Source organism: Protopterus annectens, chromosome 3.part1 (assembly GCF_019279795.1).
Source record: "Protopterus annectens isolate FY-2018-M chromosome 3.part1, PAN1.0, whole genome shotgun sequence".
NCBI classification, from domain to species: Eukaryota; Metazoa; Chordata; order Ceratodontiformes; family Protopteridae; genus Protopterus; species Protopterus annectens.
The window spans coordinates 409552778-409575352 of record NC_056732.1 but is presented as its reverse complement, the minus strand read 5'-3'; the positions used below and the strand labels follow the sequence as shown (position 1 = coordinate 409575352).

Genomic DNA, 22575 nt, shown 5'->3' with positions numbered 1-22575 from the left:
TGTGTCAATATTGTTCTAGTTTTTATATAGGGAAAACCGAAAGGACACTCCGTAGAAGAATGTATGAACATCTATACACCATTAGACAGAAAAACACTAACAGTGCCCTTTTTAGACATTTAAATAGTAATCCATGTTGCACAGAGTTTTTATTTTGCATTTTAGAAATTGTTTATAAGGATTTTAGGGGGGTGATTGGGCGAATACATTGGAAATAGCTAAGATGAAATGGCAAATTCGATTAAATGCTGCCCACACCCCTGGTATTAATGAATATATATCTATTATGCCATTTTTAAAGCATAGAGCTTTAGCACTTTGAATTAATGGTGCTATTTAACACATTTTTAAAAAACTTTTTATACATATTTGTATAATTAAAATGTTAAATTATGGTCTTTTAATTTTATCACATGTATTGGTTGAAGTGATGTGATTGGTTGCATTTTATTTTTAAATGGGGGCTTTTGGAAAAAATAATTGGTTCTGATGAAGTCCAGGTTTCCTGGAAGAAAGCGCATGACCGTATTTTTTGAATAAAACTGTTGGGACTATCGTTTGGATTGCTGATTTATTTATCTTTTCACTCACGCACCATTTCAGCCAGGTGGAAAAGGATTGTTTTTCCTGGTTTTGCTGTGCCTTTTTTACACCGTTGGTTGTATTATCTACAGACCCTGGAAACTACAAAGCCATAAGTCTCACTACTCTTATGTGTAAAGCCATGAAAAGAATTATCATGGAGATGATTAGTAAAGATATAGTAAACCTCCAGACACTGGAACCAACCCAGTTTGGTTTCGTTAAGGGCAGATCATGTCTACTCAACCTGGTGGACTTCTTTGAGAAGACCACCAAAGCAATGGATGAGGGCAAAATCATTCACACTACCTACCTTGACCTGACCAAGGCATTTGACACAATACCCCACTCAGGCATTGTTGACAAACTCAAGAGGTAAGGTACAAACCTGTATGTCACCCGGTGGATAGCCAACAGGCTCAGAGACAGGACCTAGGAAGTTAGAATTGGAGAGTCCACCTCTACAAAGAGACCAGTCACAAATGGAGTCCACCTCTACAAAGAGACCAGTCACAAGTGGAGTCCTTCAGGGATCAGTCCTTGGACCGCTCCTTTTGGCATTTACTTCTCAGAAGTCAAGACCAGTGTCAGTGGTCTCTGGTTGACTAAATTTGCAGATGATTGCAAATTAGGAGCTGTCGTTGAATCTCACACTGACACAAATGTTCTCCAGGATGGGCTGACACAGACAAACAACTGGTGTCAGACCCTTGGACAAAAACTAAATGCCAAGAAATGCATAATAGTATCCTTTGGGAAACCCTGCATCCCTGGTAACTATCATATTGACTACACATCCCTTAGAGTTGACCCAGTAGTCAGGGACTTACGGACATGCATAGATAGTCATCTAGCCTTTGATCCTCACGTGTCTACAATGATGAGGAAATCATTCAATGTTGCGCAACTTATAAATAAAGGTATTAAGTCCAATGTCTGTTTTTTTGGGGGGTTTTTTTTTGCAATTTTCTATTATTTGATTGCTTAGGTTTTCTATTATTAAAAATATCCCTCTAAGATATTATTTTCTTGTTTTTGTGTTCTGTTCAAATTTGTGGCTGGAGTTCATAAAACAATATTACCAGCAACTCTATTTGGGTAATTTGGGTAATGCTGTAGCGTGCAATATTGTAGTGGTGATATAATGTGATTTACAGACATGATGAAGCCTCATGGAACAACATTTCATTAGCAGTTCATTATTATATCTCTGCATCAAACACTACACAGTTGTTGGTAACCACTCTAATGTTCCACTTACCAACCCATACAGTGCAGGTGTACAGGCATACACACACACACACACACACACACACACACACACACACACACACACACACACACACACACATACAGCTTTGTAACGCTTACTTGCCATGAAGCTAACAGCCCTGCTCCTGCCATAGGAATGGATAGTCTTTTTACACTTTGTTCCCAAAATAGTACTGTAGAACTAGTCTTTGAATCACCTGAATCACTCTACCATGCTATTCTTATTCCAGCAAAAAATAGCATTAGACATACACCCTGGACGGCTGAATTTGCATGCAGCCTTCACCACCAAGACTGGTGTAATGCCACACACTGGAGCTACGTTATTGCTCTAGTGCTACAGAGGTCTCTGAATTGCTCTGTCATAAAGCAGTGAACAGCCATGCTGGAAATAGTATTACACAGTGTGTTATGTGCTTCCAAATTCTAGCCTATATGTTCCAAATAATTAATGTGCTGAAATTTATTTTACAAGGAAAGACTATCATTCTTTTCTTCTTCTTGTATTTGTTCCCTTTTCCAAGGGGCATTATTTTCCAACATGCGTAATTATCATTCCTTTGAGCTGCTTTTGCTATGGGTTCCCATATTTGTTTAGCACACTGTATTTTGTTTTATACTTCAGTGAATTTCTACATTTTATGTTTATTTAACATTGTATAATTTTGAGTTCCTTTGTATATATTCTATAAAATTGTATATATATTCTTTAAAATTTTCTTGGAACATGCTATTTTTTGTATTCTTCGTCAAACAAAGTATTTTACTGTTTTAACTCTATTTACTTTCTAAGATTCAGATTTCCTTGTTTTTAAAGCTATCTCAGTTATATTTTTGGACTGCATCAGTCATATATTTCCATCATTTTCTTTAAGTTCACTACAGTATTTCTCCTTAACTTATTTGATCTATATATTCTCGTTAAAAATGTTAGAGTTTAAACCTCTCCTGTTTATTCCTTCATTGTTATCTAGTTCCACTTTGCTGTATGTGAAAATAATGTTTTTTTCCACATTCAGTCTTAATTTTCTTTTTTTCCAAGTACTTTTTACCTCCCTACCTGCCAACTGTCATCTCCAATCCCATTAGAGTCCAACCAGTCATTCCCTATCTATGGCAACTTTGCCACCAGCTTGGGCAAGGACTAACCAGAAAGAGACATGATACAGTTAGAAATGAAGGTTGTTTAGAGCCATGGATGTCTGAGGACCATTAGGCTTCTACAACCCTGTTCCCCTCAACAGACCATGTGCACTGGCAGCCCAAGAGAGCCACAGTGGTAGGCCATTTCCTCTATCAATCAATCAGTCCAGTACCTCTTCTTCTGGCCTGCCAGGGCTAAACTTGAAGGACTCATTAGCTCATGTAGCCCCACCCCATGTTGAACTCATGTGAGCACCTGCATCACTGCAAAAGCCTCATGCATAAGTCTCTTCCCACATGTATGCAGGGAAAATTTTCGTCTCTGGCTTGGGAAAGCTATGTTTACATCCCTGATTCCTAGCTGATCTTCATTGCTTTTGAGTCTCTGCTTCCAAGTAGCAGACAGCTCGACAGATGACCAAAGACGCCCTTCCCTAGAATGGGCAAGCCAGCATCCCACCTTTTTCCAGCCAACTCTTCTAACACCTGTGCCATTAATCAAATGTGGGTCATCTGTGTCTTAGTCAGTGCTTTACCCCTGCATGCCATAGAGCTAGGGGCAGTCTTAACACTATTATTAACAGTTGATGGCCTCTTTCTGTCTGTTATGTCTTACTGATACATATGTTTTTTATTATGTTTAGTGCTGCTATGTCATGTTTTTCAATAATCTTAAGCAATTCTATGCCACATGTAACTTCCTATTAGATAAATATGTTTCCTTTTTTATTGATAAAATTTGTATAACTTGTTCAAGCTCCTGACTTAGTATTCGGTCTGCAATAGACACTCTTCATTAATTATTTGCTCTTCCATCACTGACCATATCATCAAGCTCTACCCCAAATTTCCCTACTTGCCTATTATTTTTAAAATTGGATGCAATGTAAATATTAAGTAACCTTTATTTTTCTTACTGTTTTTTTTTTTCAGTGTAATTTTTGGCCCAGTGCCTGCCAACCATGCAGCCTCCCCATAACCAGACATGGTTGTTCTCTTACCTGGAATTTCACCTGAGATAAAGATGAGAACTGTCCATAGGGGCCAGCATTCGGGCAGCTGTGCTTTATGTATTCACAAGTATCCCAGCAGTGAGAGAGAGCGTGTTTATAATGACCTAACCCAGCTCTTGGAGGACAAGTGGTCCATATCCTCATGGAAGCCACAATGCCTTCCCCTTGTCAGTGCATACTACTTCACACTCAGAGTGAATACTATCACCAGGCAGTGGCTTGATGGACCTAATGCTCACCACCAGGCCACGCATTTACATTACTGCCTCCTCCTCTGGGAGATTGTGGCAGTGCACAGCCAGCTCTGCCTCCCCCATGCCAGCTCTGTTGGGCACCAGAGCCAGTAATCAAACTCTCGTCACCTGGGTCATAGTCAGGGCTTTATCCCTCTACACAACCAGAGCTAACTTCATCCTTTCTTTGTTACCTTAGTTAAAATGTACATATCTGTTTCTGCTGTTAATCTTGAGTATGTATCTCTTAACCAAAATTACTGACCCACCTGTAGTTCTTCCCAAAACTTTTATTATTATGATGATGAGTATTATTATTATTGCCATTGTTGTTTCATAACCTTTGATACAAAATTTTGGATTGCTAATGTTTCCAAATCAGCAAAGTAAGTTTCCTGTAAATGTATTTATTTATTTACGTACTTACTCAATCACTTGTTGACTGGGGTAGAACACTGATCCATATGGACCATTTTCAGGCTCAGCCTGGGTTTACAATGAGATACATTTGAAAAAAATACCTTTGCTTCTCAGAAACCAACAATATTGCAAGTCTGTGTAATCCCGTGGTTATCAGATGTGAAGCTAAAACTCCAAGAGGGAATTAACTGATTCATATCCCAGAAATGGACTTTGAGAAAGGAGTGACAGAAATATACAACACATTCTTTCAAGAATACAAAATCAGTGACTTCAAAAGATAAATAAAGAGATTGATATTGCAGACGCTGAGAGTAAGCATCCACATTTTGGTAGTTCAGTACATGAAATATCTGTTATTTTATTTATTTAATTCTCATTTCACATTTCTTTACTGCGAACGTCAGATTGTAATAATATCTCATTTTCAGAGGAGGCCAGGGTAGAAGAGCTCCACACTGAAATAATATGGTTACAGTTAAAAAAACAAATTTATTGCAAAACATAATACTTAAGAAAAACATATTAACTAAGTAAAAAAAAATCACTATTTCAGTTCGTACAGCATGAACTAATATAAAGAGTGCAAATATTTGGGCAAAGGTAATAAGTCAAAAAAAGAACATTGTCAAACAGTTTACAGAGATGACATTGTACACACTTGAGTACACACTCTGGAACAGAGAGGACTAGATAACATAGCCTAAGCAAAATTATATTTGTCCTTTATCTTAGAATTACTTGGCTATGTTCAGAGAGAAGGAATTAGTAAGTATGCCTGAGGGGAAGGAAAGAGGGACAAGTTCAGCCTGGACTAATGCAGGAACAGAACCAAGTCTTAAAGGTTGTCTTTTAGTAGGTGTTCGAAGTTAGAGAGGTTAGAGGTAGATCTAATTTGCAGGGGGATAGCATTCCATTTTTTTTAGTGACCGAATAAGAATAGACTTTGGCTAGAGGATTTGTGGGGTTTATATATGTTGAAAAGATGTTCATTAGATTAAAGTGGCCTATTAGGGCAGTAGGAATGGAGAATAGGACTAAAAGCAGGGCAGTCGTCGGCTTTATGACTAACTTTGTGAGTGGAGATAAACTGTATGTAATCTAAGTGGTGATGTAGTCCAAGCCACTTCAATGCCTTAGGGGTGTTACTGTGGTGGATGCGTCCAGCTTATTTTTAACTGTAACCTAAAGGCTTATTAGGATGAGTGCACCATATAAGAGAGATGGGAGAAGGTAGGTAGTGACAAGAGTGGTTTTGGTGGTGTTGCTAAGGAAGTTTTTATACCTGCAGAGTTACTAAAAGATTCACAGATGTGAATGAGATGTCGGGTGAGAGAAGTATGATGTCACGTTCTGTAATATAGAAAAAGTCCTTATCTCTTAATTTATTCAGCAAGCAGCAGCATTTTATGTTTAGATTTTACACTGTTTTACTTAATTTTGTTAATACTCAAGGTCAGCCATACCATCTTCCGGTTTCTTTGTCATTTGATCATAGCATAAATAAATTCCCATATCATCTGATTTTCCTCAGTTATTCTCTATTTGTTTTCCTAGATTATCTTCACACCGCATGACTGACTGTGTCGTCTCTTCATGCCTTTCAATCCAAATTGTGCAATTTGATTTCAGATGCTTTTTGATATCATCTTTAAGTTGTATGGTGGTGATTGTCTTTGTTTTCTTGGTATACAATGGATATAAAAAGTGTACACGGGTTCCTATTATATACTCAAAGAGGCGTTTCATCGATCGCCTCTTCATCGACCATTAAATAACGAAAACACAAAACAGCGAACGGTCATATAAGCAATTTCTTTCCCTGGGAAATAAATTGCTTGGCCACCTCTGTTACTTTGCTGTTTAGTCCACTGTATTGCGATCGCGGAGTGGGTATATTTTGTTAGGGGGGCTGTGGGGGTCGAAGCCCCCCACTGTGCATTGTTTGTAGTGATGTGTTTTTTTGTTTAGGGTAAGCAATTTCTTTCCCAGGGAAAGAAATCGCTTATATGCACGTTCACTGTTTTGTGTTTTCGTGGTTTACGGGTCGATGAAGAGGCTTTCGATGAAACGCCTCTTCGAGTATCTAATATAGACCCGTGTACACACCCCTGTTAAAATGCCAGGTTTTGTGATATAAAAAAATGAGACCACAATAAATCATTTCAAACCTTTTCCCACCTTTAATGTAACCTATAACCTGTATAATTCAATTAAAAAACAAACAAATCTGTTAAGGGAAAAAATATAAAAAATAAAAAATGTACAATACACTGGTTGCATAAGTGTGCACACCATTAAACTAATTTGTTGAAGTACCTTTTGATTTAATTACAACATTCAATCTTCTTGAGTAGGAGTCTATCAGCATAACACATCTTGACTTGGCAATATTTGCCCATTCTTCCTTGCAAAACCGCTTCAAATCTGTCAGACTGCGACAGTACCACAACCACAGTAAGGAAAAAATAAGGGCTATAAAAATGGGCCTACAGCTTCCATTGAAATACAGAATGAAGGCTTTTCATGGATTCATTAGACACTAAAGAAAATTTGTACCTAATTGCCCAACTATTTCCTGCTCTTTGACAAATCTAACAAAAGAAAAAGCTCATATCAAGGTCCCGTGATCTCTTGAGGCAACTAAAGAATATAGGGAACTGAAAAGACTGCTATATTCTGAAGCGGTTTCTTTAACTTCTGACTTTATTGGGGAATTTACTATATTTACAGATTCATATCTGTGGTAGTGGTGCTGCGGTAGCATTGTCGCCTCACAGCAAGACGTTGTCACGTTCGATTCTCAGCTAGAGCGTCTTCTGTGTGGAGGCATGCGTGAATGGGTGTGCCTTCGTTGAAGGTTGTGCGTCAGGGCTGGTAACTCGGCACGTAAAAATTCACTACCAAACATTAGCGGACTGGAGTTCCACTGTGGAGACCCCTAACCGGGATAAGCCGAAAGACACAACAACATCAGCAGTATGATTAGCACTATTATCCTAGGAGATTCAAGGTGAGGTGCACCCTCTAAGTTATATCAATTGAAAGTTAAGTAATACTGAGAAAAAGTACTCTGATATCATAAGGGAATTTGTTTGTGTCTTTCGGCTTTTCCCGGTTAGGGGTCGCCACAGCGGAACTCCGGTCCACTAATGATTGGCAGTAGATTTTTACGTACTGGCACAACCTTCAACGAAGGAACTCCCATTCACGCATGTCGCCACATAAGGGAATACTTGTCTGTAAAGTGGGTCTTCTATTCTCGAAAGCAGTATCTAAAGCAAACACTTTAACCTACTGACTGATCATTACCTCATTGCAGTGACTGAGCAAACAGCAGGATGGCAAAATAAAGTTAGGTCATAGGGCACTATCACTCCAGTCTTTTCAGTATACCAGACTCAGACTGGCTAATAAGAATGTTTCTGGGCTGGCTAGGTCTTACATTTCATCTGTCATACTGCAAATCTGATGGCTTTGTACTGTGGGGAGGGGATAGTTGTGGCATTTTTTGTTTAAAATATGCGGAATGTCTTTAATGTGTGTAAACTGTAACTTGTGTCTAAAATTCTCTTAATAATTAATGAGGTAATTGATTGTGATAGAGAGGGTAATGGAAGAATAACTGCCAATTAGTATTGTATAAAAGGCTGTAGCCTCAAAAAAGAAAATCTGAAAATTAGTTCCTCAAGTGAGACTATCATCATGGGTAGAGCAGAGGCTCTGCCTAAAGATTTGTGATTCCTGGAGTTTGATGGACCATTCAGGGCCTGTGTTAGATATGGCCTGAAAGAAGATATGCTGCAGAATTTGTATAGAGCTGAAATGAAGGCCTAAACAAAGCCTGCACATGTGAACTGTAACCTACAGCCCTGGTGGCTGAAGGGCTGTGTGAGGCTAAACCTGTAAATGGTACAGTTGCCACTACAGACTGAGATCCTGCATCTAAGGCATTATGTAAGTTACGCAAAGGCTTCTAAGGTTAACTCACCAAAGTGGGTTGTTTTTATTGGTAAGCCTGCATTCATTTTTATAAGCCTCTGTCTTCAGTGTGATTGAAGTATTATCTCTCATTATATAATATATATATATATATATATATATATATATATATATATATATATATATATATATTGAGCAGCTTTCCACTGCCCATCAGCAGAGACATGCAAGCCATACGTGAGATAATTTTTAGAAACTGGAACATTTTCTTCTGCCATGATGACCTTAAAGCTATTTTAGGGGATTTCCCCTCTTTTTCCTGCAAGAGAGCCACTCCTTTGAGGTCCAGTTTTGAAAATAAGGCTTCTCCCTTCCTACTGGATGACACTCTCCCACAACCTGGTCCCCCTGGTAAGTTTACTTGTGGTCACTGTGTAGTGTGCCAGCACATTCTTTGTTGTAGCTCCTACACCTTCTCTCATTGTAACTACAGAGTTACTGTCAAACATTTTGACTGTCACACAGAGTGGGTAGTTTACGCTGCTATCTGCAAATGTTGCTGTTTGTTCTACATCGGAAAAACTAGCAGAAGACTTTCCGATAGAACCAAGAAGCATTTAGCAGCCATAAGAAAAAAGGATAGCAACAATGCTCTCTTAACCACTGTGGCAAATGCTCTAACTTTTCAGGATTTCTCTTTTTTATCTTGGAAAAACTTGACTTGTTTTTCAGAGACTGCAATGCCTTGCTTGAGTTGAAAGAACTCAAGTGGCAACTTTTACTGGGTGCTGACTCCGTTCCGGGATTCAATGAAAGCATCAGTATTGTGTCCTTTGCGATGGCTACGTTAATCATTTGTATAAGGATGTTGTCATTTTATAGCAATCTGCTGTCTTTTACTTGTTTTTTAATGCTTATGAATTTCATTTAAACATCTACAGCTCCGTTTAACTGTATCTATTCTAGAACAGAATTTGGAGGTGCAATTTCCCGCTGATAACTGCTGATAACCAATGAATAGTCAGTTCCATTTTTTGAATGTTTATATTAGAGTGATTTTATAATGTATCATTTATTTTACTACATTATCGTTTCTGAAGAAGTCCTAATGATCAATAAAGGATGAAAGCGCTTAAACATCAGTTCAGCCTACGAGTGTTTTTTTGTTTCTCCGTTTAACAACTAAAAGTTCTTTAGTCATAGTTTTATTTCTTTGTCGAGCCTTTAGTCGGTTATTTATTGATATATATATATATATATATATATATATATATATATATATATATATGAGTGTATGTGTGAGAGTGCGCGCACATGCATATGTGTGTGTGTTTTATATATATATATATATATAGAGAGAGAGAGACAGAGAGACAGAGAGTGAGAGAGAGAGAGAAACAGAGAGAGTGAAAGAGAGAGTGGGGTGTACTGGGAAATGTCTAAACATAAATAGTTGACATCTGTAACTTTGATATGAAAAAAAAAATGAATTGAATATACACTGAGCATGCACCGAGACATAACCTCTTGAGTGTGCAACTAAAACAATGTTTTAAACACCCAGATACATATGCCCTTTCCTCGGTATTGTGCAATCTCAGAGTTGGAAACTGTATATTCCCCAACCCTGGTATTTTATTGACCTTGTTCACTTGTCGGTCAATTGTTATTTTGACCAGATTTTGTTGACAAAACAGTTGTCGCCTATTCAAATAGTTGAGCTAAGCAATGCCTCCTAATATACAGAAATAGAAAGAGAACTGCCTCATTTCGACAAGGAAATCATTAAAAACGATATTGGGAGAATGAGAGAGAGAGATGGGGAGATATATTTTATCAGCATAAGTACAAAAATGTCTTGCAGTAAATAGTTTGCCCTTTGAGTTAGACTAGTGGCATTTAAAATATCCTTATATTTCTATCCTTAACCATTTGTAAGAAGTAATTTAAATACTTTAAGTTGTGGTAACAGTACTCATCATAATCAAAGAAAGGTAGCAAACAGACACAGCTGTACTGTAATATTACGGTAGTGGAGTGGTTAGCGTTGTCGCTTCACAGCAAGAGGCTGTCTGATTAGATTCTCGGCTTGTGTGCCTTCTGTGCGGAGTCTGCATGTCCTCCCCGCGATCGACTGAACTTTAAGGACATGCAGGTAGGTGCATGCGCATGTGGGTGTGCCTTCTTTAAAGGTTGGGCGCCGAGCTGGCAACTCGACACCGTAAAAATCCATTACCAATTATAAGCAGACCGGAGTTCTGCTGTGGCAACCCCTAACCGGGAAAAGCTGAAAGACTTTTTTATAGGCCGCTGTGGTGAAGCGGTTAGTGTTGTTGCCTCACAACAAGAGGTTTTCCAGTTCGATTCTCGGCTAGAGCACCTTCTGTGTGGAGTTTACATGTCCTCCCCACGATTGAGTGAATTTAAAGACATGCAGGTGAGTGTGTGGGTATGCCTTCTTTGAAGGTTGAATGCCGGGCTGGCAACTCAACACCGTAAAAATTCACTGCCAGTCATTAGTGGACCTGAGTTCTGCTGTGGTGACCCCTAACTGGGAAAAGCCAAAAGACAGTATAGTATTTGATGGATCTAGAAAATTAAGTTTATTCAGCCATAGGTAACGTTGGTATTTCTGAACAGTTAAAGAAAGGCACAAAAACATTTTTATTGTTTTAATAAACATAAATAACTTTAAAGCAAGTTCCGTGAATAAGAAAGTTGTTCAAGAAAGTGAATTCTGTTTTCTGCACATGCATTCTTTTACTTGTAAGTGAGCAAAAAAAATCTAAAATTATTGAGAATTATTTTTTTTTCAGTTCTTAAACAAAGGATAATTAGCTTATTAAAATTAAAGTTGTTTACTTAACCTCACCTGAATCTGATGACACCATCTCAGCATCACCACGAATCTTCATTTCCAGTAATACTGCTCTTAAATTAGTCAACTTAAACTAAAATACTACAGCTTACCCTAGATATGGGACTAAAATTTAATGACCATACAAGGACACTCATAACCAAAGAAAATCAGAAACTAAGTTTGCTCTGTAGAGCCAAACCATCCATTATATACCAGCAACACTTACAAAACATGTCTTCTTCACAGATCAACAGATTGGAAAAATACTTTTTAGCCGAACAGCAAACTACACATCAGATATCAGACCATTTCAAAATCCACCGTTATATAATACTAAAAGAATGTAAATGTGCATATACTGGAAATGTGCCAAATGTATTTTCTTATGGTGCACAAACTTTTGCAATGTCTAAAGGCTCAGAATAATTTATGATTTATACCATTGAATGTCAAATGAAGTCAGAAGTAACAGTAAAGGTAAGGTCTCACGCATCCAGTAGTAGAGTTGGTGGTTTATTTTTAGTTTCATAGGCTGGTAGGCAGTAGAACCCTTGTCTCAGGCACATTTCTGAATGACACCCCCTTCAAAAAATCATTAAAATGGTACATTTGTATTATTTGGCAGGGCATTTGTTGTACCTTCTAAGTTCTGTCCTGAATGCCTCACACATACTTTCTACTCTGTTTCTTACTGTGTATGACATGCTTCTCTCATCTCCTACAAATTTCCCAACCTGTTGCCAGTCTCCGCCACTACCTCCTGCCTTATCTCTAGCCTCACATTATCTTACACCTCCTAATATCACCCCGCTTCTCCTGTATCATATCTGTAATGTACAGTATCGTACTACAGCTGTACTTTCCATGAGCAATCCAGTTTAATGTATAAGAGAAACACTGCGTGATGTGCTGTGTCCTTTTATTGTCTGATATCTGACTTTTCTGTATCTCTGTTTGGTATGCATGTTTCATATTTTGTGTAATAATGGCCACACTCTTCTTAATATCAAGGTAATTTAACAATATCAAGCATTTCTTGAGTTTCATATATTTTTGATTTAAATATAAGTTGCTCCTGTGTAAGATTCATGATGATACTGTATGTATTAATCACTGTGTCTGTATTGGTGTGGTATCTATTTTTGTCAAAAATCTTCCACTCCTTAAAATTTTCTGTATTCTCATTAGACACTTTTGTAATTAGGTCATTGGCAGTACTATCTTTGTTTCATATTTTATTTTGCTCTTCAGTTGTGGTTGCGATGTCTTAATGCGTTCTTTGCTCAGTAAGTGGTCAGAGTAAACCATATACTATTTCTGTGTTGTCCCAATGTATACTGTATGGGTTCTGAATTGTATTTTATTATATAATATGATCTTTGCTATCATTCCTGTTTTGTAGCTACCAAAGATTTACCCCCAAACTTCATCTGAATAATAAAAAAGCAAAATCGAAATACTCCCATATTACACATATCTTGTACTGTAAGGAAATCTTGAGTTACGTCACACATTAAAAAGCCATGGATGAACCCCCCCCCCCAAATACAAGACAATATATGTGGAATGGGGTAAAGTTATTATACGTGAACTAAGACACAGTACTTGAGAAAAGGTTGTGCTATATAAAAATGTTCCTGTTCTGATTATTAAAACCTGTGAAGTAATAAGGTGAACTGTTTATCTTGAATATTATGATTTTTTTTATTTCTTTCATATGTCTTGAGTCTGATGCTTGTTTGAAATGTGTTGGGATAGTGCTAAAACTCCTGGTTGATAGGTCAAATATATAATTTCTCAACTTACTTAATCATTTACCCTCACCTTCAAATAATTAAGACTGAGCCATCAAGTAGAACATCCAAGCATTCAGCTAAACTAAATACAACCATTAGTAAAAGCAAACTAAACAAGGTCTCTTTGGTGATTGCTAACCAACTCATGTAAACTGTACACACTGCTAAACAGGTATGGCACATCCTGCATATGATACCTAACCCTTATTCCCCTAACATCGTACAAACCATATACCTTAGACAAGCAGTATCATCTATTCTGTTACATAACTGAGACCAAAGAAAAATAACATCTTACAAACCATATTAGATAACCAATATAATCTTTTCTGTTACATAACTGAGACCAAAGAAAAATAACAATACTCTTCAATACGTGGGTAAATTCTGTTTACGAACTCAAAAGGTGCATGGAGTAGAATGTTATGAAAACTAAAAATGCTGGAGCATGCCAGGCCTTAATACAGCGCCTTAATACAGCAAAGATGCTGTATTAAGGCCTGGCATGCTGGAGCATGCCAGGCCTTAATACAGCATCTTTGCTGAATGAAAACAAACACAGGCCACAGTTTCACCACAGTAGCAGTCTTATCACTGCATAATATAGTGTTTCAGTGCAGTGGCCATGTTTAAATACTTCCACAGGTTATGTGACCATGAACAGCATTGTAACAAAATTATTTTGCAACAAATACAAAGGTTCACAAGTTAATTCATAGAAAGTAACACTGTGCTAGTAAAAATATTTACTCAGTGATGCACATATTAAAAAAGATAACTACAAGAGTAGTATGTGAGGCATTTACAAAGATGATGCTGGTATAATAACTACATTTTATATGATGCAAATATATATATCTTCTTCTTTTTTCAGCTTTTCCCAGTTAGGGGTCGCCACAGCGGATCACCTGTCTGCTTATGATTGGCAGTAGAGTTTTACAGTGTCGAGTTGCCAGCCCGGCGCCCAACCTACCACAGAAGGCACACACATGCACACACTCACACCTAGGGCCAATTTAGAGTGTCCAATCCACCTACTGCATATCTTTGGGATGTGGGAGGAAACCGGAGCACCTGGAGGAAACCCACGTGACCACAGGGAGCATATGCAGATTCTGCACAGAAGGCACCCCAGCCGAGGATCGAACCGGAGAACTTCTTGCTGTGAGGCGACGACGCTAACCACTGCACCACCATGGCCGCCCTGATGCAAATATATATATATATATATATATATATATGTATTATAAACATCTAAAAATGTTAAAAGGCTGTTGGGCTTACCAATGAACAGACAGATATATAAAGTGGCAGAAAATTGTTTTGTATATTGTGCCCATATGCAGAAAAATTACAGGGCACATTTATAAAAATAGACACTAATTATACTGATAACTACATAGTGCCCAGCTTCACACTAATGGTAACAGGTTATTGTCATTTGTTTTTCTTAATCCACAAAACATAAAATAAAATAGGAAAAATATAAAAAAGTACCGGAATCAGAGATAATTAATATCTTGTACTGTAAAAGACACATTTTCACACACCTCTCTTGTAAGACCTCATTTGAGCCCCTACACCAAGTGCAGCATGAATGATGCTTTATTTTGGTCAGTTTAGAAACAGCTAAAAAGCATCTATTAATATAAACAGTACAGTACTTAACAGTAAGTTGATATGTTGTAGTTTTTAATTAGTTTTCAAGTTCACTCTGAACGTGCTAAGTACTGCCACTGTAGCTGAAAATGTCTTTTAATTACACATCTTATTTTTCTTGCTCCCCTACCATTCACCATCTTCCATGCCACATTGCCCTTCTTAAATCTCAGGGCAGACAAGATATATGAATTCAGGTATGCTATCACCCTAAAATGAGGTAAGGCTAACCCTTTTACTTCAGACTATATAGTTAATCCGAATCTCTTTACAGTGAGTACAATGACATCTGTATAGTTCATGTGCATTTGTTACTAATTGCCTGCCTTGTATTCCATGCAGACCAAATGCTGTCCCCTCACTTGTCTGTTTGCGCTAAATACCCAATCTCTCTCATTCTCCCACAGAATGAGCAAGCCAGTATAAAACTGTTCCTCTATCCGGTTCTCAGAGTTGATTGCACAAGACGAGGATATTTTTGATGATGTGCTACTAAGTTGTCTCAAACTTCACTCTTTATTCTGCATGTCATCTCCATACTTACTCTTAATGAATTCCTCTTCTAGACACTATAGTTGTGCTGGAATACAGCTGTAATCGGGTTTATTCAATTGGTTTTATGCACAAGCCAAAATGTAAGCTTTAATACTTTCGTCTGTCCTATTGTTTGTCTGAGAGCTGACATATGTAACGACATTAGACGGGGCTTAAGGATTGTGGAATTTGATGGATGATCACAAAGATACACAATGCAGAATGACTGAAATTTCAAGGAAAGAATCCTTTCATCATATCTTCAAGATAGTAAAATGGTTGGACGTGGGAATTTATGGGGGAAGGACTGGGGTCAAGTTGCTGACTGACCTTTCATATTTGCATTCGGTAATCTCTGTTACGGTATATTAAAAATATCAAGCTTCATGGATACTTTGTTTTGCATTTGCTTATTTGTGCTTTTTCAGTTATACAGATTTACCAGTATGTGTCATCTATTTCCTGTTTTCCCAACACTAAATCACCTCCCATGACCCCTTACTGTATAACACAGTTGGTCCAAAGAACCCACAATGACTAAGAAAAGGTAGCAGGTAAAAGTACATGCATCTTTAACCAGAGGGATAATGGGAGGCTGCTCACGCCACATGGCATGATGGGTCTGTCAAGCCTTTAATAATTCAGAAGAAGTGTTATGCAGAGCCATGGTCGTCCTCCACCAGGATATAACATGCTTATTTAATGGTAAGTTGTACTGTGATCTCCTACCTGCACTAATACCTAGTGGGGAACGTCGAACATGGCCTCATGACATCTTTGGGGTCCAGCACATTGTTCTAAAACTTGACAAGCCTGTCTCCCTGCAGCCATCTTAAAGGAGGGTGGTACTTCATTGCTGCCACCTGCATCATTCTAGTGCTAAAAGAACACAATCCCCTGGCATTCTGTCCCATATGTCCAGAATATTAATAGAACTGGAGTCCTTACCATCAGAATTTGATGCCATTTTGTCTATAATTTTATGGTAATTTTCCAGGATTAAAAAAATCTGCTTTTCCCAGACTATAGAGTTAGCCCAACCAAAGATGCAAACTCACTGTTGACTGCTGTTAACAACCAGTATTTTGACATAGTTAGGGCATCACTAAACAGAATGCTCACCCTGATGGACTACTTCAATTTTTAATTAAAATATTGGGCAAACTGGGTACTTCTTGAGTGAACTCTTCCAGGAGAGAAAAGGGGAAAAAAGGAAGCAATACAGTGCTTTATAATCCCCCCAGGTGTTCTTCACTTCAGTGCTGTGGAACTTGCTGCTAGCTACCAGATGAAAACTGAAAGAATAACTTTTTCCTGTCCCTGTCAAATTGGCCTTCAATCCCCTTGGTGCTGTATTTATGTATTCTTTTCCCCTGCCCAATTTGATGTAGCATCCTACCCTACTCCAATTTGTCTCATGAGAGGGCATCTTTGTAGGCAGTAGTTAGCCTTTGGTAGGCACACACTGCTTCAGTAATGAGACGTGGTGGTCAAGCAGCAGATGGCAGTTTGATCCCCCACCCCTGGTAAAGAAGGAAAGTGAAACCAGTGTATTTTGTAACCATTCAGCTTTTTGTTGAATGCTGCAAAATCAGTGTGATTCTGTCGTCACCCCTTTTCACCCATAAATTATTTTTAATTTCTGAGCAGATGATCTTTACTTTCAGATAAGTATGGCTTACAGAAGTGGGAAGTCATCTGGAAAAGCTGATTTCAGTTTGCTGTCAACAGTGATCATGATAAAAATTATTATATTTTTCCTTTTTGCTTCAAAGTTCTTTGGAAACTATATTCCTGGATACTTTGGAATTATGTTACCTAATATACTGTTAGTTAATTCCTTAGTTTATACCCCATATGTATATACTTTAGATCATCTCCACCAATACTGAATACATTCTCCAGTTTGGTTTCTGTTGTGACAGTGCACCTCAGTGTATGTAATGCTAATGGTGTTGAGCTAGCTTATATAAATATTTTTGTTTGTAATCCACTGTCTAGAAGATCTGATACTTTTTCTGTATTCCTTATAAAATGTGAAGCTTTTACTGTAATTTTAAGTTCCAGACTTCATTTATAGAAAGTAAGCATGTATTTTTTTTTTTAAATTAGGCCATTTGTGTTATTGTACTGCATTGATAAGGATTTCTGTTTACTCAAAAATGTGTTCTTGAATAGTTAGTTATATTGTTACACACTTCCTTGAGGACTTTGTTTACATTTCTGATAAACTGATGTAATGCAAGAGTTGTTAAGATTTTGACTTTTGAAAAATCCTGAGCATACATCATTTCATTTTAGTGACAGGAAAGGTAAAGCAGTTGACACTATCTACAAAATTCTCTTTTTGCTTCTGAACCTGAGTTTTCCAGTATAAACAGGCACCACCAAGGTAATATTTCCTTGAAATATTTTTTTTTATCTGGTTCATGTGAGAGAGCAGCATATGTATGTTTTTAAAACAAGTTCTGAAGTAATTATTTTATTTTGATGTCCGTGTTATAGTGCATGATATTTCCTGTATATAATGGGAGAACAATATGTAATTTGTGTATTTGACTGTCAGTTATGTCACTACATATGTTATAAGGTCTGGTACTATGAAGGTAAATGAAACTTTGTTCCTTTAAGTGTTCATCAGAGTATTCCTGCTGTACCTTCAGCCCTTAGCAAATAAAACCAAAGTAATTTTATTGTTTGATATCACTGGCCTTAATGTGAAGTGAAAGGTTCATAATACAAAATGGGAACTGAGCCAACAAAATCTTTTTAATTAAATAATGTTAGTCAATTCTTCCTTTAATTGAAACAGTGAGATAGCGGCCGCGGTTAGCGTTCCCGCCTCACAGCAACAGGTTCTCCAGTTTGATCCTCGGCTGGAGTGCCTTCTGTGCAGAGTCTGCATGTCCTCCCTTTGGTCGCGTGGGTATCCTCTGGGTGCTCCGGTTTCCTCCCACATCCGAAAGATATGCTGTAGGTGGATTGGACACTCTAAATTGGCTCTAGGCGTGAGTGCGTGCATGTATGTGCCTTCTTTGGAAGGTTGGGTGCTGGGCTGGCAACTCAACACCATAAAACTCCACTGCTAATCATGAGCAGACAGGTGATCCACTGTGGCGACCGCTAACTGGGTCCCACTAATTCATTTTTTCAAGGTGAGTCTTAACTTTATTAATTTATGTTGTTTTTCATGATTTTTTGGTATGGGCCTTTGACATTTATATATAAATAAGCCACTATTTTCTGAATCAGACTGTTAAAGATATGTGAGCTGTACTGAAGTCTGATAAAACCTGCATCAGATAAACTCAAATGTTATGTAATCTAGTCTGCAGTATGTATGTTTCACTGGCATAAAATTATGTGCAAATATTTGTGAATGTAAAAACAACAACAAAGAAAAGACAATTTATGGCATTTGTAATTAAAGTACAAAGTCAAAATCGTAAAAAAATATATTAAGGATTCTTCAAAGAGGTAGCTAGCCAACGTTGGAAGAATAGTCATTTGTGTGTAAATGTGGAAAACTGTTCAGTTACATCTTTGGGTTTTGTATAAAATATATAAATGAGATAGCTGAAGAAGACAGCTTTTGAATTGTGTCAGAACAGTTGAAGAGAAGGATCTGCCTTGAAGCTTGTGAGTTGTTTTGTCCACATTTACTTCTTTATCTAGAAATTCATATAAGTTTGGCTTCTGATCCAGTAATTCTTCTAGCTAAGAATTAGCTAAAGACTAGATAGAGTTGATGTTTTCTTTCTTCAAAAGGATTGTTTTCTGATTACTGGTCAGTCAAGTATCTCTATATGTATTTAACTGTATTGCTTAACTCATTATTTTCTAAGTAAACTATTTTATTTATTTACTTTTTAAAATATAGTAGTTAGTCGTCTTTTATGTATTTACTAATTGAACAGGGAGTATTTATTGCTAACTGTGACAAGCTGCTGGTATCTGCTCCTAACTGGCCAGATAAGTCTACATACTACCTTTCTCTTTATTATAATTTGACTAATCAGCAAGAGTGAAACAATCACTGTGAAGTCCTCCACCTGATGACCTGGAGTAGTAGCAGTTTACTACTGTTAGGGAGGACAAGAGGCTGTAATGATGGACAGTATTACCTGTCTTCCCTAGAAATTAATGTGTGTGTGTGTGTGTGTGTGTGTGTGTGTGTGTGTGTGTGTGTGTGTGTGTGTGTGTGTGTGTGTGTGTGTGTGACTGTGAGAGTTTATTTAAAATGCAGTTAATGTGGGTAAGGGGGCAGAGGAAGGCACTGGAACAGAGAGAGAGAGTGGTGAGAATGGGGTCTGGGGAGCTAAGTCACTGTCTGCTCAATGGGGTGCCCAATGTGAAGCTTATTTGTTATTGTAGATTGTGAAGGTCCATACCCAGGACAACAGTGAATATGTCTGACATTGTCTTGTAGCTATATTGCACTTAGCGAATTATCTAATGATTCATACGCATGTGCCCTTTTGAATTCTTTAATTTGTTTCATAGCAGTGGTATGACTCTGGAGACCATACTCTGGTGGCCATTCATCTTGGCTGGCAATGATGTGATTCAAACACCATCTGACCATCAACTCCTTTACATGTGTTGTCAGTGATAGGATTCAAACCCCATCCATCTGTGGGACAGTCTTTCCCTTCCGTTGGTGGCAGTGGTTTGCTTCAAACCACATCTGGCTGTGCAACTAGTTTTCTTTTCCTTATGTTGGTCGTCAGTAGTGGAATTCAAACCGCTGTATGCATGTTCAGCCATGTTCTTTTCCTTACAGGATCTATCATAAATAATGCAGTTTTTCAATTGTCATTAAATCTTCCTTTCGTGGGAATGTCCATTTGATTAGCAAGACTGCAGTTTATGTTAGTTTATTCTCTAGCTGGTTCATTCCTTTAGTATTAAAAAAATCTTGGATAGTATCACTGACAAAAAATGACATATTTATGCATTTTATTTTATCAGTCTTTGCTAAGATCTTTAGGATTATTTCACTGGCTTGTATAAATAAAGTTGTAGACATTGGACAGCTTTGCACATGTATTTGCCTGTCTGTGTGGTATAAAGAGACATTGGGCATTAAGGAATACCCATCCTGTTTTGTAGGCACAGGGATGCAAACAATGCTGACTTAAACCAGAGGTGGTACGTGGCTTGGTTGCTGAAATGTGTAGGAAAAACATGCAGAATGATATGTGAAAGTATTAATCATAATTACTATTTGCAAAGGCTATCTTCATGCTCACCATATGTGGTGAATACTGCCTTTCACTGAAACTACAAGATTATTTCACTGGGTTGTATAAAGGTGTAGACACTGGAAAGTCTTGCACATGTGCTTGTCTACTTGTCTATCTGCGTGGTAGGACAGTTACCATTACAGAGTACATATCCTCTTTATTTAGGCACAGGGACACAAACATTGCTAATGTACGTCAGAGGGGATATGTGGCTTGGTTGTTGATATTTTAAGAAGAAGCACACAGAGTGATATTTGGAAGTATTAATCCTAGATTACCTACTGCAAAGTGCTGTCTTCGACCTCAACATATATGATGAATACTTGAGTTATGATACTTTTTGGTATAGTTGGTTTATTTCTGCTTCCTTGTTACCTAGTAGAGCAATACCATTTTCAGACTGAAGGGGGCAGATTATTTACAATATAATGTTTTTGTAATATACAAAAATAACCTTTTTTGTGTCATTATCAGTGCTTGTTTTAAATTGTGTGACAAAGAAAGACATACTGTAATGCTGCACCTGTGTTATGTTAATTCCTGCAGACAAATAGGTAATGAGCCAACAGAGGCAAAAGCTATCTGTAGAACATTTTACTATTCCAAGTATCACATGACAGAGTCTGCATTACTGCACTCACAGTGCAGTATGTGTATTATTAAAGCATTGTTATACAGCAGAGAAGTGCATTCATTATGTTTGCAGCCTGTTGGGATTGACATGTATATTTAAAGTTGAGGAGAAACATTTCATGAAATATTTATGGTCTGCTGATGAAAAGCTGTCATTTTGTACTGATGTCTGTGATGCAGTTGCATAACAAATGGAAGGATGACACAAAGTTAGACTTATATTTATAACAATTAAAGCCAGTAATTACTTAAAGTATGGTATTTTAAATGCAGCTGGTGTTTTCCTTTAACTTTTTTTATGTGCACAATTGCTTCTACCAGCCATTCAGTTTTAATACCCAACACATCAAATGCTATAAAGTGGGTACGTGTGATGTTTCTATATTTCCTAACCATACTGCCATACTGTAAAGAAGCAAAGTGGGTGTTTTTTTAATTTATTTGTTTGCAAACCAGTTAAGTGGACTGGTCTAAGGACCATTTTCAGCCACGAATTGAGCTGAGTGAATTTACAGTAAATATGCAATGAGATGCGGTCGATGCAGATATATTGTAGTACAAGTAAATCTGCAGTGAAAAATAACATGTATGTATGTATGTATGTATAACTGTATGAGCATATTATGAGCAAGTTATGGAAGTGACAGAGATTTCATATGAGGGAAATACATGACTGAAACTGCAAAGGCATTGCTCTTTAGTGGAAAAGATATTAGACTTTTTTTTATGGATAGACACAATGTAAAATACATACATGAAAGTAGTACTCGGCAAGTCTTAGGTGAACTGATGCCCAAGGCAAAGGGCTTCATGGTGTCCTCTCCCTGTTCCACACTGCCTCCCATGCACACACCAGGTGCCTGCCGTTTTGCTGTCAGAGCTATATAGAGAGTATGCTTCCTTATCCTCCCCCAAAAGATAACTGTCTGTATATGTATCTGATGTTTGATTGTGAGGAAAATGAAATAAGCAATTATTATAGTAATGCTTCTAACTTCTTATTTGTATACAGTGCACTGCTCCTATACAAGCTATGGTAACTATCTGTGAACACCTCTGTAGTTTGTGAGGAGAGTTAAAAGAAATAATGACTGTATATCCCGTACCAAGACAACATATAGTGGAAAGCCAGTAGACATTTGTATTTATGGGTAAATTTCATCCCGTACCAAGACAACATATAATGGAAGGCCAGTAGACGTTTGTGCTTATGGGTAAATTTCAGTAATTGGCTAGTAAGTG

The 22575-nt window shown here is 37.5% G+C and overlaps 1 protein-coding gene across 3 annotated transcripts in view; it reads left to right on the top strand.

Moving 5' to 3' along the window:
- Nucleotides 1–22575, top strand: part of RARB (retinoic acid receptor beta) — a 1128948-nt gene that overhangs the window by 266472 nt on the left and 839901 nt on the right. Inside the window, exon 1 of one of the 3 annotated variants that reach the window (XM_044066881.1) lies at nucleotides 17781–17846. The exons of the other annotated variants lie outside the window; for them this stretch is intronic. The gene's annotated coding sequence lies outside the window, so the exon portion shown is untranslated. Of the gene's footprint in view, nucleotides 1–17780; nucleotides 17847–22575 lie in introns of those variants that run through there. 3 annotated transcript variants of the gene reach the window in all.